The 7,508-nt window shown below is 37.6% G+C and overlaps 1 pseudogene across 1 annotated transcript; it reads left to right on the top strand.

Annotated features, from left to right (window-relative positions):
- The first annotated feature begins 1,058 nt into the window (after positions 1-1,058).
- LOC309639976 (ras-related protein Rab-2A pseudogene) lies at positions 1,059-2,103 on the top strand (annotated as a pseudogene). Its single transcript has one exon. The product of its transcript is annotated as a ras-related protein Rab-2A pseudogene (transcript).
- The last annotated feature ends 5,405 nt before the right edge of the window (positions 2,104-7,508 follow it).

The raw sequence follows: 7,508 nt of genomic DNA, 5'->3' as shown, positions 1-7,508 counted from the left end.
CTGTAACTTGGAATGTTCTTTAGACAGGCCAGCCACTCAGTTACTCAATGGATAATTATCAAGCACCTACTACGTTCCAGGTACTGTTATTTTTGCCAATGAAGACATCAATGAACAAGAAATATAGAGTCCCTGTCTTCAAAACAATTCCTTCTTATTGGGGTTGGCGAGGAGAGAATAACAAATAATAAACAAGCAAACAAATAAATAACTAGCATCATTTCAGATATCAAAAATTCTTACGACAAAGACATGGAAAGGGCTTGTTTCTGAGTCCTATGAAGACAAGAGAGTAAAATGTAAAAAACTGGTTTTTGGAAAGCCATTCAAGCACTTTTAGAAGCAGAGTTTGTAATCTTTATAATAGTGGTAGGAATGGGAGGGTATTTTTCTTCCCTGAGCTGCTGTGGGAGTGGGGCAGCAGAAACACCGTAGCCTAAGCTACAGGCTAGAACAGCCTTCACATTTTCATCTATGCTGGAGAAGAGACATTGTTCTTTATCCTAGCAGAAAGATGGGTCAACAACAAGAATAAGGAATTCACCAAAGAAAATAAATGTAATTATAAACGTGAAACAACAAACAGGAAAACAGAGCTCACTATTATTAAAGTAGTGAAAATCAAATTGTGATGCTTTACCTTTAATTAGGTTGGTTTGAATTTTTAAAATATAATATATAGTATTGAGAAGAGATAAGAAAAAGCATAAATAATTCTACTCAGTAATGATTTATTGAGTGTTTACTATGTTCCAGGTGTCTTGCTAGATACCAAGGGTACATTCATCTCTTCAACAAACATTTATGGGGCATCTACTATGTTTGAGGTGGTTTGCTGAAGACTGGTGGTTCCTGGTGTATAGGACAGGAATGGTTCCCGCCATTATGGGGCTTACATTCTAGCAGAGGAGACAAACATTTTAGAGCACACACAACAAAATATATACTTAAATAGTGAAAATGCCTATGAAGGAGACATTGTGGTTTCTACGGGAGTTAATAATTTTAGAACTAACCTCATTAGGGCAGGAGAATTTTCTTTTGAAAAATTAACATTTGATTGTTCAGCCGGGCTCCGCTGGGCGCTGTCTTTCTTGGCTCAGACGGTGTCGGTTTGTCCCGCTTCCTCTCGGCCCCTCACGCCCGGCGTCTGACGACGACGGCGGCGGCTGCGGCGGGCGGGGCCTGGCGTTCCGAGGCCGAGCGGCGCCGGGGTGAGGGGCGCGGAGGAGGAGGAGGAGGAGCCCGAGCAGGAGGAGGAGCCGTGCGCCCGGGCACCGAGCGGCCGCGGCCATGGCGCACGCCTGTCTCTTCAAGTACATTATCATCGGCGACACAGGTGTTGGTAAATCATGCTTATTGCTACAGTTTACAGACAAGAGGTTTCAGCCAGTACATGACCTTCCTATTGGTGTAGAGTTCGGTGCTCGAATGATAACCATTGATGGGAAACAGATAAAACTTCAGATTTGGGATACAGCAGGGCAAGAGTCCTTTCGTTCCATCACAAGGTCATATTACAGAGGTGCAGCAGGGGCTTTACTAGTGTATGATATTACAAGAAGAGACACATTCAACCACTTGACAACCTGGTTAGAAGATGCCCGCCAGCATTCCAATTCCAACATGGTCATTATGCTTATTGGAAATAAAAGTGATTTGGAATCTAGAAGAGAAGTAAAAAAAGAAGGTGAAGCTTTAGCACGAGAACATGGACTTATCTTCATGGAAACTTCGGCTAAGACTGCTTCTAATGTAGAAGAGGCATTTATTAATACAGCAAAAGAAATTTATGAAAAAATCCAAGAAGGAGTCTTTGACATTAATAATGAGGCAAATGGCATTAAAATTGGCCCTCAGCACGCTGCTACTAACGCCACGCACGCAGGCAGTCAGGGAGGAGAGCAGGCCGGTGGGGGCTGCTGTTGAGTCTGCTTTTACTGTCTCGCTGCCCAGAAGGGGCTCCTCACCTACTCTTTCACCCTCTCCTCCTGCTCAGCTGAGACATGAAACTCTTCCAAATGGCTTTATGTCACAGAAGAAGACTTTAATCCTTCAGATTCTTGTATAACTTTGAATAAATGGTTAATGTTCACTTAAAAACACAGATTTTGGAGATTGTATTCATATCTATTTGCATTGAATTTCTAGGTCAATTGATGTGATTATTTTTGTTAAATGTTGTCTTGTGCCCTTACCTACGAACTGAATTGTATTGAACACTACAAAGTCATCTTGAGTATTTTAAATCGGTTTGTGTAGTTAGGTTTCCCCACACCTGTGGTTACCTAATGTTTAATATTATAGAACTGTCCTCAAAAGTTTGTCAATTTTCAAGGCTATAAGGAAAACCGAAGGACTCTTTTAATTCTGTATTTATCATTTACTTTCTGTATATATAGTTTAATAACCTGCTTGGGTGTAATTTGCCAAGCTTGAATTCTTTAGTGCATTTGCATAAATTCTATACTGTTTAGAGCTTAAAGCTACAGAAGCATCGTTAGGAATTGCTTGAACACTGAATTTTAAACTTTTTGACATTGTTAACAAGCATGTTCATCTTTTTCTTGTCACTAGTCCAAGAGAAATATGCTTAATGTACATTCTAAAGGCTATGTATGTGTTAACCTGTTTTAATGCCAAAAGTTTGCTGTTTGTCCACAGTTTCTTTAAGACCTCTTCAGAAAAGGATTTGTTTGCCTTAATGCATACTGTTGGGTAAAAACACAGTATAATGAGTGAGGTGGGCGGAAGAAAGAACTCCCTTTTCCTGAGCGGCTCCAGGAGGAATGAGTGACCACATTTAGACGGCACATTATGAGGACTTTAACCTTTCCTTGAACACAATAATGTTTTCTTTTTCTTTTATTCACATGATTTCTAAATATATTTTTCACGCAGGATAGTTTTTCAACCTTGAAAAAAAAAAATTAACATCTGATCTGAACTTTAAAGAATGAGGAGAAAACAGCAGGGCAAAGAGGAGAGGAAAGTAATTTCTAGCAAATTCCACAGTATGGACAAAAGCATGAGGTAAGGGGGAGCAAGTATGTTTGAGAAACTAAAAGAAAAATCAGTGTGGCTGGAGTAAGAGAGGGCAAGAAGGGAACCGCAGGGATGAGGTGGAGAGATGAACCGGAAGCAGACTGTGTAAGACAATGAGAAGATGCTGTGGGGATTTAAGTAGACAAGTAATATGACCAGAAATAGTGGTGAAGATGCAACTAAGGCTCTGCCCTCAAAAAGCCAACATTCTAGTAGGGGAAACAGGTATTTTCAAATGTAACTGGGGGAAGTATAAATTGGCATAACATTTTTGTTGGGCAGTTGGATAATATCTCTAAAATACGTTTGCATACAGCAGCCCTTCATATTTCATAGAAATTCTTGCATATGTATAATGATGTTAATGTTATCGAAAATGAGAATAAGTCTAAATGTCTATCAAAAGGATATCAAATTATACAATATAATATAACCATAAAATGAAATACAATGCAGACATTATAAAAGAATAAGCTGAATCTGAAATATATTACCCTATAAAGATGTTTTTAAAACGGCAAAGTTTGGGGTTATAGTTGTACCTCAATTTTTTTAAACATACAAATCAACAGTCGACCCTTGAACAACATGGGTTTGAACTGTGCAGGTCCACTTGTATACGGATTTGTTTTTTAATAGTGTATACCACAGTACTACACAATCTATGGTTGGCTGAATCTATGGATGCAGAACTGGGAAAACTGAAGAACCCAGTTACTTATGGAGGAACTGCAGATACGGAGGGCTATGTAAGTTACATGCAGATTGCCAACTGCGTGGAGCACCCGCACCCCTAACAACTCCCACCTGCTGCCGCCACTGAACAGTGGGCCAGTGCGTATGCATCTGGGGGAGTTTGTACTTTCCTATTTTTGCTAGATTTCATTATAATTACTATTCACTAAAATGTAATATTTATCAGTAAAGATACTCAAATATATAATAGATACATAAGAGATATCTTTAAGGGGGTATGCATTTTTATAATAAAATAAGAGAAAAAGATCATTTTCAAAGCATAGGCAATGAGACAAATGGACAGACAAAAAGTTACATGCTTGTTATTTTTGGTTAGCACATTTCTCCTCCATTAAAAATGAATGCCAGCCAGTGGACAATGGGTAACCAACTCAAGTTTACACGGGTAAAGAACAAATTCCAACTTTTTACATAATTTGTTATTATTTAATTAGTGTTTGTTTATTACCAATATAGTATGAAACATTTGCAGGTGATGTTTCTGTTTGTTTTAGACCCTCTAAGCCTTAGGACAATGATTGGTTCTTTGCAAGCAAACAATAAATGATTGCTGAATCATAAGATTCTAATAAAAGCTGACTTCTGATCCTTTAAACTCGGGAAATCAGCCTAGAAAAGTGAAAAATGCCGGAGGCCATATGAGAAAAAGGCAATCCCGTGTCCAAGAATCCCAATTTGCCATCTAAAGAGGCAAACTGACTGCTAACAAAAATGATCATAGCTGCAACTCAATCTGATCTCTGAAACTGTATTTCTCCAGACATCACAGAAGACTTCCTTTAGGATAATATCACAGCTGACTAAGATCTCATCAAGGACCTCTAATGCCCATTAGAATCATTTAAAATGCTCTCAGCTGAAGCCAGCAAAGCATCATTTAATTATGCAGGATTTCTGATTGCTTATCATCAACCCCGTCCTCGTTCAACTCTTCACCCCTTGTGTGTCTCCTGGATGGAGAGTCCCCATCAATCTGAACAGCAGCTTTTGTGAAGGAAGATGTGAGCGGGCAAAAGAGGCGAAAAGATCAGTTAGACTCTGAAAAGAAGAATTAGACAGAGAGCGGGTCTTTTCTCTGAAATTTCTATAACGTTGCCTTATTCACCAACTTTATCTAACAGTCAACCATTTTACAAATTTTAAATCTCACTTCTTTTCTTAACTGAGAACAAACGTTAATATATTTCACGTGAATCATACATAAAATAGTTCTATGTTTTGGGATCAAAAGGTAATGTACCATAAATTATCGATTAAACAGGATTTAGAGACACGTTGAAAAACAATTTCATAGTCTTGTTTGCATAGACTAGAATGAGAAGTTATTTTGCCCAGTTTTCCTAGGAAATATGTCTTATGTTTTGACATTTAAAGACAGTAACTTCATTGTAGAACAAAAACATAACATTCTTTGGGGATAACCTTGAATTATGAGACTTAAGAGTTCTCTAATAATGCCAAAGAAAAGCTATTAAGTCAATATGTATCCACTCTGGTTTTAGTATTTCAGGTTCTATGAGGATTCCAAATTTCAACAGCTTCAGCATATTGAGATTAAATAACTCAGAAAGACAAAAATATTGATATATATATTCAAGTTATTCCTTTAAACAGCCACCCACCAAAAGAAAATTGTTCTTTAGACTGAAAGAGAAGCAAAAGATGCATATAAATCCTCATTTTCATTTTTCTATTTCTGTGATACGGTATACATTTCCTCCCTATAAAACAATTGAGGATAACTATGGACAAGCCAATTCAGATAACTTTTCAAGGAAACACATTAACTCTGTTTTTAGTACAGTTCCATTGGAAGTCATTGACAATTGATATTTGACAACCTGAAAGCATTTCCTGATTTGGAGCAGGTGTGGGTTTCAACAGGCATGCTCCACAGACGAAACAACAAAGCCCTCCTTGATGTGATTACCCTTATTATTCTGTGATTGCTACTTCCTGATCAGGGATACATTCAGTCATAAAAAAGTACAGTAGAATTACCCATGGATTATGTATGAAATTGTTGGGGGAAGGGGAAGAGCACAAGAGAAGGCTCTCAAATATTTTCAGTTGATTGGGGTGAATGACAGCTCCAGGTGGAATTCTGTACAGCAGAGGATCATGATTAATACATTGTGTTTATTTAAAAGAAAATGGGGACATGGAGTATAGCAGAGTATTTCTGAAGATATTGTTTGAGGGAAGGATAAACTGGTATAAAATATGAGGCCCTCATTATTTGAATATGCATCATTTAAAGGATGAGAGGCTGAGAGAGAAGACTGCAGTAAGGGTGGTACTCAATTTTGCTGTGAACTTAAAATTGCTCTAAAAACTAAAGTCTATTTTTGAAAAGTATTAAGGTGATATAAAAAAGTCAAATTATAAAACAAGATGTACCATCTGACCCCACTGTAAATACACACACATACACACATGATAAAGAAAATGGAATTATAGACATCAAAATATAGAGGCGATAGGATTAGGAATAAATATTATTTTCTTCTTTTTCTATTTTTCTAGAACACTTTCATTAATTTTTTAATAGGAAATGTATCAAATAAAAGTGCATTGCCCCAAAACTCTATAATAAATGCTCGCACCTTTATTGACTCCTTAGAGCTGTGAAATGTGGAATATATGGGCTTTCTTTCCCTCTTTTCCCTGATTCTTGCTCCCCACTGCTCCTTTAGTATTATGAACAACGAATATTGTAAGCATTTAAACGTTTATAGAGCCACCTAATACTTTCTTGTTTCCAGAACCCAAAAGAAATAGAGAAATTTCTAGAATTATGGGGAGGTGGTAAGAAGTAGCAAGTCACTAAATAAGGGGTAGTTTAGTTCATTCTTTTTCATTTTAGTCATGTAGCATTACCTGAAACAGCAATTTACTTTTGCTTGAGCCCATTAGATGAATGTCCTCAATTTACAGGTGATGTCACACAGTGACTTGGAGAACTATGTTGTTAGCCACAGGCCCGTAACAAACAGTGGGTCTGCATTATTCTCCTCCTCTTCAACCAGTGGCATATTTATAACACCTTATTTTTGCAAATGGCTGCTCCCTTTCTCATTTACGAGCATAACACAAGCCAATATATATTATAGTCCTTTGAGGGCAACACACTAGGTATTTGTCCTTGAAGTTCCTCTATCTCTTTGGCAAATACAGAGAGATTTGACACAACTACTGTAGTTTGTTATCTAGAGCATTGAGGATTTTTATTTTTGTTTCATTTTTATTTTTATTTCATTTTTGATTTAGTACTAAACAGTGTCAAATTATCCGAATCTACAGCTGCATTTTTTCATATAGATTACCTTCTCCTCATATTCAGAGCTTCTCAATTGTCCACCACAGGAATGGCCAAACAGTAAATCTAGATCAAACTACTAATTCCTTCCTCAAAGTCTTGAGATTTCTGCCCTAGTCTCTATCCCGCTACCACCGATGGAAGTCCACATTCACCTTCTTGGTATTCAAATTTTTTCTCCCTCCACAGTTCTTTTCCACCCAAATATCCCACTGCTCCGCAATTAATTTCTGCTTTTGAACAGCCAGACTATATACTATGTCTTCAGTATGACATCCATATTCCATCCTATGCCTTTACTCATGGACAGGTCTCCTCCTGAAAGTCCCTTGGCCATCTATGCAGAATGTTGAGTACGGCACTCCTACGGACATGGCAGGAAGCT

The sequence above is a fragment of the Balaenoptera physalus genome (genome assembly GCF_965194825.1).
Source record: "Balaenoptera physalus genome assembly, chromosome: 12".
Taxonomy (NCBI): domain Eukaryota; kingdom Metazoa; phylum Chordata; class Mammalia; order Artiodactyla; family Balaenopteridae; genus Balaenoptera; species Balaenoptera physalus.
This window is presented reverse-complemented; position numbering and strand designations above follow the sequence as displayed.